The sequence below is a fragment of the Oncorhynchus keta genome, chromosome 28, assembly GCF_023373465.1.
Source record: "Oncorhynchus keta strain PuntledgeMale-10-30-2019 chromosome 28, Oket_V2, whole genome shotgun sequence".
NCBI classification, from domain to species: domain Eukaryota; kingdom Metazoa; phylum Chordata; class Actinopteri; order Salmoniformes; family Salmonidae; genus Oncorhynchus; species Oncorhynchus keta.
Genome location: NC_068448.1, coordinates 9,207,148 through 9,228,766, shown reverse-complemented (window position 1 = coordinate 9,228,766; position 21,619 = coordinate 9,207,148). Strand labels below are relative to the sequence as shown.

The window sequence follows — 21,619 nt, the reverse complement described above, 5'->3', positions numbered from 1 at the left end:
ACCGTCATCCAGGACCTATATAATAGTCAGAGGAAAGCCTATAAAATTGTCAGAGACTCTAGTCACCCAAGTCAAAGACTGTTTTCTCTGCTACCGCACGGCAAGCGGTACCAGAGTACCAAGTCTAAGACCAAAAGGCTCCTTAACAGCTTCTAGCCATTAAACTGCTGAACAATTAATCAAATGGCCACCGGACTATTTACAATGACCCCCCATTAGTTTGTACACTGCTGCTACTCACTGTTTATTATCTACGCATAGTTACTTCACCCCTACCTACATGAAACAAATTACCTCTAACCTGTACCTCCACATAATGACTCTTTCCCTGTACCCCCCGTATAAAGCCTCATTATTGTTATGTTATTGTGTTACTTACTTATTTTTTACTTTAGTTAATTAAGTAAATATTAACTCTTCTTGAACTGCATTGTTAGTTAAGGACTTGTATGTAAGCATTTAACGGTAAGGTCTACACTTGTTGTATTCGGCACAGGTGAAAAATAAAGTTTGATTTGATTTGAGAGCTGGTGTTTTCCTTCACTCTGTGAGATGATGTCACCATCTGTTTGTGTAAATGTAACACTCCATAGTACAGTACTAACATACATGACAAAGCAGTATCGAAGTCATGTGGCCAGCAGGCTCTTAGTGGAACTAGAGATGACAGAACAGGCTCTCAGTGGAACTAGAGATGACAGAACAGGCTCTCAGTGGAACTAGAGATGACAGAACAGGCTCTCAGTGGAACTAGAGATGACAGAACAGGCTCTCAGTGGAACTAGAGATGACAGAACAGTATCGAAGTCCTGTGGCCAGCAGGCTCTCAGTGGAACTAGAGATGACAGAACAGGCTCTCAGTGGAACTAGAGATGACAGAACAGGCTCTCAGTGGAACTAGAGATGACAGAACAGGCTCTCAGTGGAACTAGAGATGACAGAACAGGCTCTCAGTGGAACTAGAGATGACAGAACAGTATCGAAGTCCTGTGGCCAGCAGGCTCTCAGTGGAACTAGAGATGACAGAACAGGCTCTCAGTGGAACTAGAGATGACAGAACAGGCTCTCAGTGGAACTAGAGATGACAGAACAGGCTCTCAGTGGAACTAGAGATGACAGAACAGGCTCTCAGTGGAACTAGAGATGACAGAACAGGCTCTCAGTGGAACTAGAGATGACAGAACAGTATCGAAGTCCTGTGGCCAGCAGGCTCTCAGTGGAACTAGAGATGACAGAACAGGCTCTCAGTGGAACTAGAGATGACAGAACAGGCTCTCAGTGGAACTAGAGATGACAGAACAGGCTCTCAGTGGAACTAGAGATGACAGAACAGGCTCTCAGTGGAACTAGAGATGACAGAACAGGCTCTCAGTGGAACTAGAGATGACAGAACAGGCTCTCAGTGGAACTAGAGATGACAGAACAGGCTCTCAGTGGAACTGGAGATGACAGAACAGGCTCTCAGTGGAACTAGAGATGACAGAACAGGCTCTCAGTGGAACTAGAGATGACAGAACAGGCTCTCAGTGGAACTAGAGATGACAGAACAGGCTCTCAGTGGAACTAGAGATGACAGAACAGGCTCTCAGTGGAACTAGAGATGACAGAACAGGCTCTCAGTGGAACTGGAGATGACAGAACAGGCTCTCAGTGGAACTAGAGATGACAGAACAGGCTCTCAGTGGAACTGGAGATGACAGAACAGGCTCTCAGTGGAACTAGAGATGACAGAACAGGCTCTCAGTGGAACTAGAGATGACAGAACAGGCTCTCAGTGGAACTAGAGATGACAGAACAGGCTCTCAGTGGAACTAGAGATGACAGAACAGGCTCTCAGTGGAACTAGAGATGACAGAACAGGCTCTCAGTGGAACTAGAGATGACAGAACAGGCTCTCAGTGGAACTAGAGATGACAGAACAGGCTCTCAGTGGAACTAGAGATGACAGAACAGGCTCTCAGTGGAACTAGAGATGACAGAACAGGCTCTCAGTGGAACTAGAGATGACAGAACAGGCTCTGAGTGGAACTAGAGATGACAGAACAGGCTCTCAGTGGAACTAGAGATGACAGAACAGGCTCTCAGTGGAACTAGAGATGACAGAACAGGTTCTCAGTGGAACTAGAGATGACAGAACAGGCTCTCACTGGAACTAGAGATGACAGAACAGTTATGTAGTCCTGTGGCCAGCAGGATCTCAGTGGAACTAGAGATGACAGAACAGGCTCTCAGTGGAACTAGAGATGGCGTTATGCAGCAGTCTCTAAGCATATCCACATCCTCCTATACAACAGGTTCAAGCTCAGAGGGAAATTGCCAATCACCCCCCTTCCTCCCCTACTGCAGTCCCCTCTATTCCCATGTCCCACGTTTCCAGAGAAAGACCTGGTTACTCCTCATTCTTCACATGTTCACTGGGTCTGTCATTAAGTAGCATTGTTGTCACTGTGTCAGGCAGCAAGCCGTCTCAAAACAGACTTAACATGTAAAACAGTCTCATTTAAATTGGAACAGGCTCACAGAAAGACTACAAACTGTCATCTTAGATTAACAGTAAACCGCACAGCTGTACCCAAACCCCAGTCCACTCACTCTCCTCACTAACAAGTCTGTAGCCTAAATATCAAATACACTTTCTAACTGACTATGTTCAACATACGAACAGAAATAACTCTGTTTCTTTTGTGGAAACAACATAAGTATTGTGGATGTATTAGTTTGAGTGTCATGGAGTGGATGGCACAAGGCTGGGCTAGCATGTGGCGTATGCATGAGCGGGCAGAATCAACGTTGCAAATGAATTTGGAGGGGCGTAATGAGAGCCGGCGCTCGGCTACGGCCCAATTTCACAGTCACATCGTTAGGGTGAAGCGGCCCCCGCCCTCCCAGCCCTCGCTCTAATGCAGGGAGAGAGACGGCCAAGGTCACTCGCCCCACGGCCTAATTTGAGATGACAGGTGAGAAGAGACGCTCCAGACTTTGTCCATTAAACCTTTTTTTTTTTAGGATACGTTAGAGTCACAATCTAACGCATGCAAACACTCACACACATTACCACACACACATTCACTCATGACCTTCATGAACTTTGTCTTGGGCTGGGCAGGTGTTGAAGATGTGCAGAGGTGTTGAGGGGAGAGCCTATGTGGATGTAGTGTCCTATATCTCTGTGTTCAGGTGTCAAATAAATGAGTGCCTGTTCCTCTACGGATCTCCACTCATCAGAAGGAGATGCGACACCTGATATCTGTCTTGAATCTTCGACTACTCATCACGGGAATATGAATGAGGCATTAGTATTTCTGAAGCCAACGAGGAATGCACAACATGCTCGTCGAACACCTCATTCCAAAATCATGGGCATTAAACATGGAGTTGTTCCCCCCTTTTGCTGCTGTAACAGCATCCACTCTTCTGGGAAGGATTTCCACTAGATGTTGGATCATTGCTCCTATAACAGCCTCCACTCTTCTGGGAAGGATTTCCACTAGATGTTGGATCATTGCTCCTATAACAGCCTCCACTCTTCTGGGAAGGCTTTCCACTAGATGTTGGAACATTGCTCCTATAACAGCCTCCACTCTTCTGGGAAGGCTTTCCACTAGATGTTGGAACATTGAACTCTTCTGGGAATTTCCACTAGATGTTGGAACATTGATAACAGCCTCCACTCTTCTGGGAAGGAACTAGATGTTGATCTAGCTCCTATAACAGCCTCCACTCTTCTGGGAAGGATTTCCACTAGATGTTGGATCATTGCTCCTATAACAGCCTCCACTCTTCTGGGAAGGATTTCCACTAGATGTTGGAACATTGCTGCTATAACAGCCTCCACTCTTCTGGGAAGGATTTCCACTAGATGTTGGATCATTGCTGCAGGAACTTGCTTCCATTCAGCCACAAGAGCATTAGTGAGGTCGAGCACTGATGTTGGGTGATTAGGCCTGGCTCGCAGTTGGCGTTCCAATTCATCCCAAAGGTGTTCGATGGGGTTAAGGTCAAGGCTTTGTGAAGGCCAGTCAAGTTCTTCCACCCTGGTCTCAACAAAACATTTCTGTATGGACCTCGCTTTGTGCAGGGGGGTATTGTCATGCTTCTACAAAGTTGAAAGCACAGAATTATCTAGAATGTTATTGTATTTTATTTATTTATTTGTATTTGTATTTGTATGTAACCTTCTATTTAACTAGACAAGTCAGTTAAGAACAAATTATTATTTACAATGACGGCCTACCAAAAGGCAAAAGGCGGGGATTGGGGCTGGGATAAAAAAAATATACTGTATATATATATAATACATAACACACATCACGACAGGAGAGACAACACAACACTACATAAAGAGAGACCCAAGACAACAACATAGCAAGGCAGCAACACATGACAAGACAGCATGGTAGCAACACAACATGGTAGCAGCACAAAACATGGTACAAACATTATTGGGCACAGACAACAGCACAAAGGGCAAGAAGGTAGAGACAACAATACATCACGCAAAGCAGTATGCTTTAGTGTATGCTAACTGTATGCTGTAGTGTTAAGATTTCCCTTCACTGGAACTAAGGGGCCTAGACCGAACCATGAAAAACAGCACCAGACCATTATTCCTCCTCCACCAAACTTTACAGTTGACACTATACATTGGGGCAAGTAGCATTCTTCTGGCATCCGCCAAACACCCAGATTTGTCCGTCCGACTGCCAGATGTTGAAGCGTGATTCATCACTCCAGAGAACGCATTTCCACTACTCCAATGTCCAATGGCAGCTAGCTTTACACCACACCAGCCAACACTTGCCATTGCGCATGGTGATCTTAAGCTTGTGTGCGGCTGCTCGGCCATGGAAACCCATTTCATGAAGCTCCCAACGAACAGTTCTGTGTGCTGACGTTGCTTCCAGAGGCAGTTTGGAACTTGGTAGTGAGCGTTGCAACCGAGGACAGATGATTTTTCTGCGTGACGCGCTTCAGCACTCGTGTGGCCTACCACTTCACGGCTGAGCCGTTGTTGCTCTTTGACGTTTTCACTTCACAATAACAGCGTTTACAGTTGACCCGGGGCAGCTCTAGCAGGACAGACATTTGACCAACTGACTTGTTTGAAAGGTGGCATCCTATGACTGTGCCACGAGCTTTTCAAGGCCATTCTACTGCCAATGTTTGTATATGGAGATTGCATGGCTGTTTCCTCGATTTTAAACCTCGACCTATAGAGAAAACAGATGATAATGTATCACCTCAACCTGTAGAGAAAATGGATGATTATGCATAACCTCGACCTGTAGAGAAAATGGAATGTGCAGCTGAGAACAGAGGGTGTAATCATGACAAACAATTGACAACACTGTGCTGCTTCTGATGTTTCCTCGCACACACACACATGCGCGCACACACACACACATGCGCGCACACACACACACACACACACACACACACACACACACACACACACACACACACACACACACACACACACACACACACACACACACACACACACACACACACACACACACACACACACACACACACACAAACACACACACATGATTCCTAAGAGCTGGATGTCTTCCCTGTGGTTTCCATGGTGAGTTATCAGCCTTCCACAAATCAGTAATGTGTCGATATGGGCAACCTTAAAGACAGTAGTCCACACAACTGTCTCTTTTTTAATCCTCCAATGAATCGCCAGGATGTAAGTGACATTTCTGGTTGCAGCCCAGAGGCAGCGAGGACGCAGTACGGTCGATAATAGCCATTCCGACACCATTAAGATGTCGTTTGGGCCATTTTCAGAGACATAAATATCTGCAGATGAAAGAGATGAGTGAAAAAAAAACTCCTTTCATCTCCTCAACAAACTGTCATTTAACTGAGCTTCCTGATCACTGACAGAATGCAAGGGACGGTCTCTCTCTCTGTTCATACAGAAACAACACCCAGTAGGCTCTTGCCCATAATGAACTGGCCCTGTTCTACAACACGTTCTGTAACCAAGACACACAGTTCCGAGACATGGTAATGTATGTCTCTGAACCATTATCTCCTATACAGGGGTTGTTGTGTACTACAGCAACAATGGTTATCACTGCATAATTGTTTTACCTTTATTTAGCTAGGCAAGTCAATGACGGCCTAGCAACAGTGGGTTAACTGCCTGTTCAGGGGCAGAACGACAGATTTGTACCTTGTCAGCGCGGGGATTTGAACTTGCAACCTTCCGGTTACTAGTCCAACACTCTAACCACTAGGCCACCCTGCCGCCCCTACACTCTAAGCACTAGGCTACCTGCCGCCTCTACCCTCTAACCACTAGGCTACCTGCCGCCTCTACACTCTAACCACTAGGCTACCTGCCGCCTCTACACTCTAACCACTAGGCAACCCTGCCGCCTCTACCCTCTAACCACTAGGCTACCCTGCCGCCTCTACCCTCTAACCACTAGGCTACCTGCCGCCTCTACACTCTAACCACTAGACAATCCTGCCGCCTCTACCCTCTAACCACTAGGCTACCCTGCCGCCTCTACCCTCTAACCACTAGGCTACCCTGCCGCCTCTACCCTCTAACCACTAGGCTACCCTGCCGCCTCTACACTTTAACCACTAGGCTACCCTGCCGCCTCTACATTCTAACCACAACCCTGCCGCCTCTACACTCTAACCACTAGTCTACCCTGCCGCCCTACACTCTAACCACTAGGCTACCCTGCCGCCTCTACCCTCTAACCACTAGGCTACCCTGCCGCCTCTACACTCTAACCACTAGCTACCCTGCCGCCTCTACACTCTAACCACTAGGCCACCCTGCCGCCTCTACACTCTAACCACTAGGCTACCTGCCGCCTCTACACTCTAACCACTAGGCTACCCTGCCGCCTCTACACTTTAACCACAGGCTACCCTGCCGCTACATTCTAACCACTAGGCTACCCTGCCGCCTCTACACTCTAACCACTAGTCTACCCTGCCGCCTCTACACTCTAACCACTAGGCTACCCTGCCGCCTCTACCCTCTAACCACTAGGCTACCTGCCGCCTCTACACTCTAAACACTAGGCTACCCTGCCGCCTCTACACTCTAACCACTAGGCCACCCTGCCGCCTCTACACTCTAACCACTAGGCTACCTGCCGCCTCTACACTCTAACCACTAGGCTAGGCCACCCTGCCGCCTCTACACTCTAACCACTAGGCCACCCTGCCGCCTCTACACTCTAACCACTAGGCCTGCCGCCTCTACACTCTAACCACTAGGCTACCTGCCGCCTCTACACTCTAACCACTAGGCTACCTGCCGCCTCTACACTCTAACCACTAGGCTACCCTGCCGCCTCTACCCTCTAACCACTAGGCTACCTGCCGCCTCTACACTCTAACCACTAGGCCGCCTCTACACTCTAACCACTAGGCTACCCTGCCGCCTCTACACTCTAACCACTAGGCTACCTGCCGCCTCTACACTCTAACCACTAGGCCACCCTGCCGCCTCTACACTCTAACCACTAGGCCACCCTGCCGCCTCTACACTCTAACCACTAGGCTACCTGCCGCCTCTACACTCTAACCACTAGGCTACCTGCCGCCTCTACACTCTAACCACTAGGCTACCCTGCCGCCTCTACACTCTAACCACTAGGCTACCCTGCCGCCTCTACCCTCTAACCACTAGGCTACCTGCCGCCTCTACACTCTAACCACTAGGCTACCCTGCCGCCTCTACACTCTAACCACTAGGCCACCCTGCCGCCTCTACACTCTAACCACTAGGCTACCTGCCGCCTCTACCCTCTAACCACTAGGCTACCCTGCCGCCTCTACACTCTAACCACTAGGCTACCTGCCGCCTCTACACTCTAACCACTAGGCTACCTGCCGCCTCTACACTCTAACCACTAGGCTACCTGCCGCCTCTACACTCTAACCACTAGGCTACCCTGCCGCCTCTACACTCTAACCACTAGGCTACCTGCCGCCACAGTGTAACCCCTTTGTCAGTGACAATGTTTTTACATCAAATGTTGTATTTCTAATGCGTGTTGTTTGTTAAACTGGGAGATCGGTGTTCGGCAAAAATACATTGACACGATGATACATTAGATCGAGTCAATTGAACATGGTTATGAATGTACAGCATTCTTCTAGTGGCTCACTACTCACAAAGTTTATACACTGCATAAAACACAGTGTTCCTTTTTCAACTGACGTTTCTTTATTCTGATTTCACTGTGCTGTTTGTGTTCAAACTTCAACATTAACCAATCAGGACACAATCCTCATTCAGTCCTCTGATCTGGGATATTTTGTGTTCTGTTATGAGCGGCCGAGTACAAGCTACATGAATAAGTGAATTATGTTCCATCGCTCTCTGATGGATTTCCCCCTGCTAATCATAGCATTGAAAGACATAATGAGTGAAGCCTGCTCTTCAACCGACTAATGATCGCATTAACAAGGCCGTTTCGCTCTAAATCCAAACTCTGCATTCGTTAAGTTATCATCAAATTTGATTGAAATCCTTGATGCCTTGAACACAACAAAAAAAGCTATAACCATATCAGTAAACGTTGAAATGGCGATGGCCAAGACAAGTAAGAAACACACATTTCTAATTTTGTCCATGAAGTGAACTGGAATGCATTAGTCTGAGACGTAAACTGCAGATGCTGTGTGAAGACACATGGAGCCTGGGATGACTCTCAGATCCAAAATGACTCACAGTTTCCTGTTAATACTCCATATTTGATGCTACTGTTACATTTACACCAGCCTGTGGTACGTTTGGCCATTTGACAGGATAGAGTATGTCTCTCTTGCCCTCCAGCCTCCGTATCCCTCGTTCTTCCTCTCTCTTTCTCTGTCTGTCTTCTTCTCCCCACATCAGTCTGATAGCATCAGTTCTCCAGATATCCGGATATTCATTAGTGACAGCACATCACAACCCTGACACCCCCAATCTATCTATGCTTGAATTCTAATCTACTCTGCCCTTTTGTTGGCCAGAACGGCCGATGACGGAGTGGGGGGAGGGGGCAATATGGAGGAGATGAGGGTGGGGGGATTTTTTTAATTCATCTTTGGTTCTTTCATTTCAACAAACTGTAATAACTGTAATGGCTGTGGGTTATGGTAATTTTTCAATGAATCCAAATTAAATGTGATGTACTGTAAGAAATGTTTTAAGTGTGTGAATGCTTGTCTGACAATAAGTTAAGACTGATAAGTGATATGTGTGACAAGAAAACAGGCTAATATATTTTTTTTAAATTAACAATACATTTTTTTTAAAAACAATAATACATCTAATAATTATAATACTAATAATATACAACTGTAGCCATCTTTATTAGAAAGTCATTGGACAAATAAAATGCACATGGGATGCATGCATGAATTAAATAGCTTTGGTGTCTATATATTTATGTCTCTGTCTGCCTCCAGCACTCCACCATCTAAACAGATCACTTCCTGCCGTCTCCAGCCAGTCGATTTGAGAAAGCATAATCCATGACATTGTGCATTCAAACACCGCCATCGCTTTGACATTCTGCTTGACATTCAGGTAACATAGCAACAGTTGTGAGCCCGGTGTGAGAATATAGATGCTTTTGAAAAGGTTGACACGAGAGAAGTTAGTGAAGCTGTGGCTTGCCTCTTCTTTTCAACCGAGCAGAAGAATCTCATTAGAAATTTTAAGCACTTTTATTTTTTGGTATCTGAAAAATACCTTTACAAACAGTTATAAATAAATACAGCCCAGAGGGAGAGTGGTACTACAGTCCCTGGCTTGGTTCAGTAGGGATAAGGTGACACAACCATACACACTACTGTTTCTTTTTGAGCTGTTGTAATTGACCACGGCTCTTATAATAAGACTGACTTCATTGTAAAGGAAAGGGAAAAACTGTCGATAGAAAGAGCTGGTCAAAAGGGGAAATGCAGGTTTTGATCACAGAGATCACATTTATATGAGGGCAGAGCTTCTTTGATCAGTAATCTCCAATAAAATACCTAAAGAGATGATTTTTCCTTCAATGATCAGAACCAATCTCGATCTGTCGCTCTTCACTAAATCAATAGCGCTACTCTCTGGATCACCTACAGTCGGTCTCTTGTGCCCAGAAAAGAGCGTTGAAATCCTTTCACCTACTACTACTCACACAACTCACACAAGCCTAGATAATATTACTAACCAATTTGATTCAATTGTGTTTATTGGGATCCCCGTTAGCTGTTGCTCATGCAGCAGCTACTCTTCCCGGGGTCCACACAAAACATAAACATGACTTTATACAGAACATTAATAGACAAGAACAGATGAAGGATCTCAACAATAATAATATAATACCAATAACATTCCAACATCCTCTAATACCACTAATACATTCACAACTAGTAAAAAAAAGTCCTAAAATCCAGGTGTACAGTATACACACTATCCCTAGAATCATACTCCAAGGATGAAGTCATTAAAGTGGACTATGGTCGTTCACCATTAAAACCAACAGCAACAACAAAAAGCCCCACTCTCCATAGAAACACGGCAGAAGGAAACTCTATACTTTATCATTTACTGAATGATGTAATTAGCAGTCATGGCTGTGCAGCTGTGGCCTGGCTGACTGTGTTTGAGTGGGGGTCTCTCTCTCTCTCTCTCTCTCTCTCTCTCTCTCTCTCTCTCTCTCCCCCCCTACTCTCTCTCTCTCTCTCTCTCTCTCTCTCTCTCTCTCTCTCTCTCTCTCTCTCTCTCTCTCTCTCTGGACATCCCCTGAGATGGGGGCAGAGATGGAGAGAGAAAAAGCCCTTCAAAGGATAAGGGTTTGCTTGTTTGTTTGTTTCATTGAAACTGAGACACAAAGTTTTGTTTTTGTTTCTTGTTGTTCTGTTTTGTGACATGGGTTGGTCGTTATCTGAAAATGCAGACACCTGCATCCCCTCCCCCCTCACCCACTCCACCCACCCCCAACCCCCTCCACCCTCACCCCCCTCCACCCACTCCCAACCCCCTCCCCCCTCACCCACTCCACCCACCCCCAGTTAATTAGCCAGTGGGCTAGTTTGAAACATTTTCTACTAGCCGCTGTAAAGCGGAGTATGTGAAGAGGCAAGAGTCGTTTTAGGGTATTACAGCAGTGTCTTACTCTATTGTACAACAGCAGTGACTTATTCTAGGGTACAACAGCAGTGTCTTACTCTAGTGTACAACAGCAGTGACTTATTCTAGGGTACAACAGCAGTGTCTTACTCTAGTGTACAACAGCAGTGTCTTACTCTAGTGTATAACAGCAGTGTCTTACTCTAGTGTACAACAGCAGTGTCTTACTCTAGTGTATAACAGCAGTGTCTTACTCTAGTGTATAACAGCAGTGTCTTATTCTAGTGTACAACAACAGTGTCTTACTCTAGTGTACAACAGCAGTGTCTCACTCTAGTGTATAACAGCAGTGTCTTACTCTAGTGTATAACAGCAGTGTCTCACTCTAGTGTATAACAGCAGTGTCTTACTCTAGTGTATAACAGCAGTGTCTTACTCTAGTGTACAACAGCAGTGTCTTACTCTAGTGTATAACAGCAGTGTCTTACTCTAGTGTATAACAGCAGTGTCTTACTCTAGTGTACAACAGCAGTGTCTTACTCTAGTGTATAACAGCAGTGTCTTACTCTAGTGTATAACAGCAGTGTCTTACTCTAGTGTATAACAGCAGTGTCTTATTCTAGTGTACAACAACAGTGTCTTACTCTAGTGTACAACAGCAGTGTCTCACTCTAGTGTATAACAGCAGTGTCTTACTCTAGTGTATAACAGCAGTGTCTTACTCTAGTGTATAACAACAGTGTCTTACTCTAGTGTATAACAGCAGTGTCTTACTCTAGTGTATAACAACAGTGTCTTACTCTAGTGTACAACAGCAGTGTCTCACTCTAGTGTATAACAGCAGTGTCTTACTCTAGGGCAGGGATGGGCAACTGATGAGGATGGGAACGGAACTCATTGTTAGGGGCCGTAGTGGCTCGTGGGTCTGTGTACCCCCTCATCTGCCCCATTCTGCACATTTTGCCATGGGTGCAGAGCAAATGTTGTTGTTTTAAAGCAAGTTTGCTGTAATTTTACACATTTTGCCATGGGGCGGAGAGAACATTTTGGCATTTTATAACTCATTTCATGCAATTCTACACAACTTGCCATAGGGTGGAGGCAAATATTTGCATAACTGATGATCAAAGGGCACCACCCCAGCTGGTAAATCGACCACGCTTACGACAAGTTTAGACAGCTCGCCATTAGACTAACTTACCAATCTAAAAACATTTAGCAGAAATGGGATACTTGAGTGACTGCTGATGCACAACCACATTTTGAAATTGCACCTTGTGTACTCTATTATTCTAACTCTCAACAGTAAGTTGAGACCCCGACTGGTCCGCTGGCCTACAAAAGGGGGGCTGGATATCTCCCTCCCGGACATGCTATTAGGGCTGTCTCCTACGGAAAAAATTGTGGGTCGCCCGAGAGTTGTCTGTTGTTTCGACCAATCGATGGTCGGAATGTTCTGGTGGGGTAAGGTACAAAAACAGCAGGGAGGCTCAGGGTCAGGTCAGGCAGAAGGGTCAAAACTGGGAAGGACAAGAAAACAGGAACAATAAACAGGAACTATAAACAGAGCAGAAGAACAAAACGCTGGTTGGTTTCACGAACAAAACGAACTGGCAACAGACAAACAGAGAACACAGGTATAAATACACAGGGGATAATGTCCCCATGGGTGACACCTGGAGGGGGGTGGAGAGAAGCACAAAGACAAGTGAAACAGATCAGGGTGTGACAGTACCCTCCCCTCTAAGGGTACCACCTGGCGTCCTACCTGGGCACATACCTGGTTGACCAGGGTACCGACTTTGAAAATCTGCAATGAGGCCTGGGTCCAGGATGTCCCTGGCAGGGACCAGCACCTCTCCTCCAGGCCATAACCCTCCCAGTCAACCAGGTACTGGAACCCCCTGCACCGAGGTTGAACCTTCAGGAGACGCCTCACCGTGTACGCAAGTTGGCCGTTGATGAGACGGGGGAGAAGGGTGGGCCTGGAAACAGCAGACAAAGGGCTGTGAAACATGGGTTTAACTCTGGACACATGAAAGGTGGGATGTATACAAAGGGTGCGGGGAAACAGAAGATGAACAGCAGAGGGGCTAATGATTTTGCAGATGGGAAACGGGCCAATAAACACAGGGGAGAGTTTGCAGGATTCCACCCGAAGGGGCAGATCCTGGGTGGACAGCCAAACCTTCTGCCCGAGTCGGTACCGGGGAGCCGGGGTCCGATGGCGATCCACTTGTTGTCAATACCTGGAGGTGGTCTTGAGTAGGGCCAACCGGGCTCTCATCCAAGTAGGATGACAGTGGCAGACAAACATCTGGGCAGAATGTATGCCGACCTCTTCTTCTTGCTCAGGGAAGAATGGGGGCTGATACCCCAGGGAACACTCAAACGGTGATAGGCCCGTGGCAGAGCGGGGAAGGGTGTTGCGGGTGTATTCGACCCACACAAGCTGCTGGCTCCAGGTGGTGGGATTGAAGGAGACCAGGCAGCGCAGAGTGATCTCAAGGTCCTAGTTGGCTTAGTCCGACTGGAGGACAGGCTGGCCGATGACCCAATGATGGTGCAGAACGCCTTCCAGAACCGGGACGAGAACTGAGGATCCTGGTCGAAGACCATATCAACGGTCAGTCCATGGATCTGGAAGACGCGCTGTCAAGATGTCAATATTGCCATCAGACGGAGGGAGACCCGTGACAAAGTCCAGGGAGTCATCTCTATTATCATATCTATCTCCTGACAGGGAGTCATCTCTATCATCATCTCTATCTCTCTACAGGGAGTCATCTCTATTATCATATCTATCTCCTGACAGGGAGTCATCTCTATAATCATATCTATCTACTGACAGGGAGTCATCTCTATCATCATATCTATCTCTCTACAGGAGTCATCTCTATCATCATATCTATCTCTCTACAGTGAGTCATCTCTATCATCATCTCTATCTCTCTACAGGTAGTCATCTCTATCATCATATCTATCTCTCTACAGGAGTCATCTCTATCATCATATCTATCTCTCTACAGGGAGTCATCTCTATCATGATCTCTATCTCACTACAGGAGTCATCTCTATAATCATATCTATCTACTGACAGGGAGTCATCTCTATAATCATATCTATCTCCTGACAGGGAGTCATCTCTATAATCATATCTATCTCCTGACATGGAGTCATCTCTATCATCATCTCTATCTCTCTACGGGGAGTCATCTCTATCATCATATCTATCTCTCTACAGGGAGTCATCTCTACAATTTGCCCTATCTCTCTACAGGGAGTCATCTCTGTAATCATATCTATCTCCTGACAGGGAGTCATCTCTAACATGATCTCTATCTCTCTACAGGGAGTCATCTCTATCATCATCTCTATCTCTCTACAGAGAGTCATCTCTATAATCATATCTATCTCCTGACAGGGAGTCATCTCTATAATCATATCTATCTCCTGACAGGGAGTCATCTCTATCATCATCTCTATCTCTACAGAGAGTCATCTCTATTATCATATCTATCTCCTGCAGGGAGTCATCTCTATCATCATATCTATCTCTCTACAGGGAGTCATCTCTATCATCATCTCTATCTCTCTACAGGGAGTCATCTCTATCATCATATCTATCTCCTGACAGGGAGTCATCTCTATTATCATATCTATCTCCTGACAGGGAGTCATCTCTATCATCATCTCTATCTCTCTACAGGGAGTCATCTCTATTATCATATCTATCTCTCTGCAGGGAGTCATCTCTATCATCATATCTATCTCTCTACAGGGAGTCATCTCTATTATCATCTCTATCTCTCTACAGGGAGTCATCTCTATTATCATATCTACCTCTCTACAGGGAGTCATCTCTATCATCATCTCTATCTCTCTACAGGGAGTCATCTCTATAATCTGCTCTATCTCTCTACAGGGAGTCATCTCTATTATCATATCTATCTCCTGACAGGGAGTCATCTCTATTATCATATCTATCTCCTGACAGGGAGTCATCTCTATAATCTGCTCTATCTCTCTACAGGGAGTCATCTCTATTATCATCTCTATCTCTCTACAGGGAGTCATCTCTATTATCATATCTATCTCCTGACAGGGAGTCATCTCTATCATCATCTCTATCTCTCTACAGGGAGTCATCTCTATCATCATATCTATCTCCTGACAGGGAGTCATCTCTATTATCATATCTATCTCCTGACAGGGAGTCATCTCTATCATCATCTCTATCTCTCTACAGGGAGTCATCTCTATCATCATATCTATCTCCTGACAGGGAGTCATCTCTATTATCATATCTATCTCCTGACAGGGAGTCATCTCTATTATCATATCTATCTCCTGACAGGGAGTCATCTCTATCATCATCTCTATCTCTCTACAGGGAGTCATCTCTATTATCATATCTATCTCCTGACAGGGAGTCATCTCTATCATCATATCTATCTCCTGACAGGGAGTCATCTCTATAATCTGCTCTATCTCTCTACAGGGAGTCATCTCTATTATCATCTCTATCTCTCTACAGGGAGTCATCTCTATCATCATATCTATCTCCTGACAGGGAGTCATCTCTATCATCATATCTATCTCCTGACAGGGAGTCATCTCTATTATCATATCTATCTCCTGACAGGGAGTCATCTCTATAATCTTCTCTATCTCTCTACAGGGAGTCATCTCTATCATCATATCTATCTCCTGACAGGGAGTCATCTCTATTATCATATCTATCTCTCTACAGGGAGTCATCTCTATTATCATATCTATCTCTCTACAGGGAGTCATCTCTATTATCATATCTATCTCCTGACAGGGAGTCATCTCTATAATCATCTCTATCTCTCTACAGGGAGTCATCTCTATCATCATCTCTATCTCTCTACAGGGAGTCATCTCTATAATCTGCTCTATCTCTCTACAGGGAGTCATCTCTATTATCATCTCTATCTCTCTACAGGGAGTCATCTCTATAATCATATCTATCTCTCTGACAGGGAGTCATCTCTATCATCATATCTATCTCCTGACAGGGAGTCATCTCTATTATCATCTCTATCTCTTACAGGGAGTCATCTCTATAATCTGCTCTATCTCTCTACAAGGAGTCATCTCTATCATCATATCTATATTTCCTGACAGGGAGTCATCTCTATAATCTTTCTATTTCTCTACAAGGAGTCATCTCTATTATCATATCTATCTCCTGACAGGGAGTCATCTCTATTATCATATCTATCTCCAAACAAGGGAGTCATCTCTATAATCTGCTCTATCTCTCTACAGGGAGTCATCTCTAATTATCATATCTATCTCCTGACAGGGAGTCATCTCTATCATCATATCTATGTTAATGAACAGGGAGTCATCTCTATTATCATATCAGGAATCTCCTGAAAGTAAAAGAGTCATCTCTATAATAGTCTATCTCTCTACAGGGAGTCATCTCTATAATCTGCTTCTAGCACTCTAAAGTCATTTCTATAATCTATTTCTACACCATTGCAAATAACTGAGGAGTCATCTCTATCATCAATCTATCTCCTGACAGGGAGTCATCTCTATTATCATAAATCAGGCCTCTCTACAGGGAGTCATCTCTATTATCATATCTATCTCTCTACAGTGGAGTCATCTCTATTACAAAGGGAAACCCAGCCATGAGCTGCATATCTATCTCCTGACAGGGAGTCATCTCTATCTCTCTACATGGGAGTCAGATCTCTATCATCATCTCTATCTCTCTACAGGGAGTCATCACTATAATCTGCACTATCTGTCTACAGGAGTCATCTCTATTATCATCTCTATCTCTCTACAGGGAGTCATCTCTATAATCTGCTCAGTATCTCTCTCACAAGGAGTCATCTCTATCATCATATCTATCTTTCCTGACATTTTCATCTTCTATTATCATCCTATCTCAAGATCTACAGGGAGTCATCTCTATAATCTGCTTCACTATCTTTATACACAGGAGTCATCTCTATCATCATATCTATCTCCTGAAAGAGTCATCTCTATAATCTGTTAGCCTATCTGCAGATCTACAAGGAGTCATCTCTATTGTCATATCTATCTCCTAGACAGGACAGACAGTCATCTCTATTATCATATTATCTCCTGACAGGGAGTCATCTCTATAATCTGCTATAGTTAGTCTGTTAGGGCAGGATAGTCATGGTCTATAATCTGGTCTATCTCTGTTAGACAGGGAGTGGTCTCTATTAATCTGGTATAGTTAGTATGTTAGAGGGCAGGATAGACAGACTGGTAGACTACATTAACCTGTGGTATAGTTAGTCTGTTAGAGGGCAGGATAGACAGACTGGTAGACTATATTAACCTGTGGTATAGTTAGTCTGTTAGAGGGCAGGACAGACAGACTGGTAGTCTATATTAACCTGTGGTATAGTTAGTCTGTTAGAGGGCAGGATAGACAGACTGGTGGACTACATTAACCTGTGGTATAGTTAGTCTGTTAGAGGGCAGGACAGACAGACTGGTAGTCTACATTAACCTGTGGTATAGTTAGTATGTTAGAGGGCAGGATAGACAGACTGGTAGACTACATTAACCTGTGGTATAGTTAGTCTGTTAGAGGGCAGGATAGACAGACTGGTAGACTATATTAACCTGTGGTATAGTAAAAGTTAGCACACGGAAAATAAAAGCATACTGCGTAAGGATATAGGGAGGCTCGTGCAAGCAGATGAGGAAACATGGCTAGGATGGATGCAAGCAGATGAGGAAACATGGCTAGGATGGATGCAAGCAGATGAGGAAACATGGCTAGGATGGATGCAAGCAGATGAGGAAACATGGCTAGGGTGGATGCAAGCAGATGAGGAAACATGGCTAGGGTGGATGCAAGCAGATGAGGAAACATGGCTAGGATGGATGCAAGCAGATGAGGAAACATGGCTAGGATGGATGCAAGCAGATGAGGAAACATGGCTAGGATGGATGCAAGCAGATGAGGAAACATGGCTAGGATGGATGCAAGCAGATGAGGAAACATGGCTAGGGTGGATGCAAGCAGATGAGGAAACATGGCTAGGATGGATGCAAGCAGATGAGGAAACATGGCTAGGATGGATGCAAGCAGATGAGGAAACATGGCTAGGATGGATGCAAGCAGATGAGGAAACATGGCTAGGGTGGATGCAAGCAGATGAGGAAACATGGCTAGGATGGATGCAAGCAGATGAGGAAACATGGCTAGGATGGATGCAAGCAGATGAGGAAACATGGCTAGGAAACATGGATGCAAGCAGATGAGGAAACATGGCTAGGATGGATGCAAGCAGATGAGGAAACATGGCTAGGATGGATGCAAGCAGATGAGGAAACATGGCTAGGGTGGATGCAAGCAGATGAGGAAATGCGACTAGGATGGATGCAAGCAGATGAGGAAACATGGCTAGGATTGATGCAAGCAGATGAGGAAACATGGCTAGGATGGATGCAAGCAGATGAGGAAACATGGCTAGGATGGATGCAAGCAGATGAGGAAACATGGCTAGGATGGATGCAAGCAGATGAGGAAACATGGCTAGGATGGATGCAAGCAGATGAGGAAATGTGACTAGGATGGATGCAAGCAGATGAGGAAACATGGCTAGGATGGATGCAAGCAGATGAGGAAACATGGCTAGGATGGATGCAAGCAGATGAGGAAACATGGCTAGGATGGATGCAAGCAGATGAGGAAACATGGCTAGGGTGGATGCAAGCAGATGAGGAAACATGGCTAGGATGGATGCAAGCAGATGAGGAAACATGGCTAGGATGGATGCAAGCAGATGAGGAAACATGGCTAGGATGGATGAAATGATTTCGTAAAACCTGCAAAAGAGGGAACATAAACCAGGGGAAAAACACACTATCCTCCCATGTGACCTATAAAAACACACTATCCTCCCATGTGACCAATAAAAACACACTACCCTCCCATGACCAATAAAAACACACTATCCTCCCATGTGACCAATAAAAACACACTACCCTCCCATGACCAATAAAAACACACTATCCTCCCATGTGACCAATAAAAACACACTACCCTCCCATGACCAATAAAAACACACTACCCTCCCATGACCAATAAAAACACACTATCCTCCCATGTGACCAATAAAAACACACTACCCTCCCATGACCAATAAAAACACACTACCCTCCCCTATTTTGGACCAATCATTTTGCCCACCTAATTGCCTAACCACCAATCAAGCAACATTATGGACTAAATATTAAAATCTTGTTGCCGCGGGACTATTTTGCTGTGACGATACTGGTCTAATTAAGACCCTACATCTGTAGTCGATCCACAACATTCTGCAGAGAGAGGCTGGGTACTTGGAAGCAGCAGTATTGTGTTGTGTTGCACTGGTTGCGTGGGTGATGATACCAAATAAGAAATCAAAAAACACAGAGGAGATTGAATGTAAGTCTTAACAGCAACACAGATATTTACTAAAGGGGGGGTGGGGACGATCTGCTACAACTAAACACAATCAGACGTAGACAAATGGACCATAAACATATAGAGAGAAATTTACATTTATTATATTCCTATTATTGAATGTTAACATTTTATTGTTGTTTATTATAATTATTATTCTTTATTTACAATGTATATTGTATATATTGCTGCTTTGGTAATATTGACACAATGTTTTTCACGCCAATAAAGCAGCTAGAGTTGTAAATGTACTATTCCACTACACAGACAGTGTTTTGTACGGTAATGCCACTAGACTCCTCTCCATTTGGTTGGATCTGTTTATTTATGGGATACAGTTTAAGTGGTGGAGTGAAACAGATCTAGCGAGACCAGATAGTGATCAATACTGGGTCAGGGACTCACTGGGACTCACATTAATAATGTCTTAAAGGTCAGGTTAAGAACAACCCTCCACTCTGCAATGCTGCTACCTAGTGCTGTGTGTGTGTGTGTGTGTGTGTGTGTGTGTGTGTGTGTGTGTGTGTGTGTGTGTGTGTGTGTGTGTGTGTGTGTGTGTGTGTGTGTGTGTGTGTGTGTGTGTGTGTGTGTGTGCGTGTGCGTGTATGTGTGTTCGTGCATGCGTGTGTGAGTGTGTGTTCGTGCGTGCGCGTGTGCGTGCATGTGTGTGTGTGTGCGACCACCGTCTACTCTGCCATAATACTGCTGCTAATAGAGCCAGAGAGCTGGGAGAAAGCTATTTAGAGTAAACACAATTACACAAACACTGCTCCCTGTACTCTCTTTACATAAGAAACATCAACAACACAAAGAGCACTGAAAATACATCCGGCATCTATAGAATTCATACAAAACGTATAGATAGTGATGGCTCTGCAAATACACACACACACACACACACACACACACACACACACACACACACACACACACACACACACACACACACACACACACACACACACACACACACACACACACACACACACACACACACACACACACACACACACACACACACACACAAACAAAGAATCTTTCCAATAAAAAGCCGGCTCATTTAAAACCCACTGCTCATTACCTCTTCAGAGATGAGATGGCGAGTGGAGGCCAGGAAAACTCGTCACCATGATGAGACCCTCAGGCCTACGACAGCGGGGCTATCTGACTCCCTCCCTCCACCCTCCATCACACAAACACAGAGGACTCAGCAAACATATATACATACACACCCTACACAAACAGCACACAGATCAACGATAGAAGCTTATTTTGTCTTTATGCTCTGTGCTCCAGTGCTTAGCTTTTTAGATGCATGGTGATAACGTTATTCCTGCACGATTTTCTCCCTTTCTCCCACATCCTCTTCGCCATCCATTTGAAAAGGAAGGCACTGCATTTAAATTACATAGGCAGTTTACAATAAGAGTGCACTGGGGAAATGGAAGGAGATGGGGAAAGAGAAAAGGGGGGGGGAGTGGGCGTGAAAGAGTTATAGTAGATTGAAGGGGAGTGAGAAAGACGCAGGGAGACAGAGAAAGAGAGAGAGAAAGAGAGAGAGTGATAGAGAGAGAAAGAGAGAAAAAAAGAGAGAGAGAGAGATAAAGAGAGAAAGAGAGAGAAAGAGAGAGTGAAAGAGAGGGATATAGAGAGAGTGAGAGAGAGGAAGAGAGAGAGTGAGAGAGAGAGAGAGAGAGAGAGAGAGAGAGAGAGAGAGAGAGAGAGAGAGAGAGAGAGAGAGAGAGAGAGAGAGAGAGAAAAGAGAGAGAAAGAGAGAGAGAAAGAGAGAGAGATAATAAGAGAGAAAGAGAGAAAAATAGATAGGGAAAGAGTGAAAAAGAGAGAGAAAAAGAGAGAGAAAGAGAGAGAAAGAGAAAGAGAGTAAAAAAGAGAAAGAGAGAGAAAAAGAGAGAAAGAGTGAGTGAGAGAGAGAAAGAAATAGAGAAACAGATAGGGAGAGAGACAGAGAGAGATTGATTGAGAGAAGGAGAGGAGAAAGCTCAGTGTAATGATCCTGACCTTGATCTCTGACCTCTACAGTATGT

General features: G+C 44.9%; 1 long non-coding RNA gene across 1 annotated transcript; it reads right to left on the bottom strand.

The window, feature by feature from the left end:
- Nucleotides 1-6,370: 6,370 nt before the first annotated feature.
- Nucleotides 6,371-7,966, bottom strand: LOC127912995 (uncharacterized). Its single transcript, XR_008084330.1, has 3 exons — nt 7,779-7,966; nt 6,520-6,586; nt 6,371-6,454 (listed from the first exon to the last, which is right to left on the bottom strand). It is a non-coding gene; the product is annotated as an uncharacterized LOC127912995 (long non-coding RNA).
- Between the last annotated feature and the right edge of the window lie 13,653 nt (nt 7,967-21,619).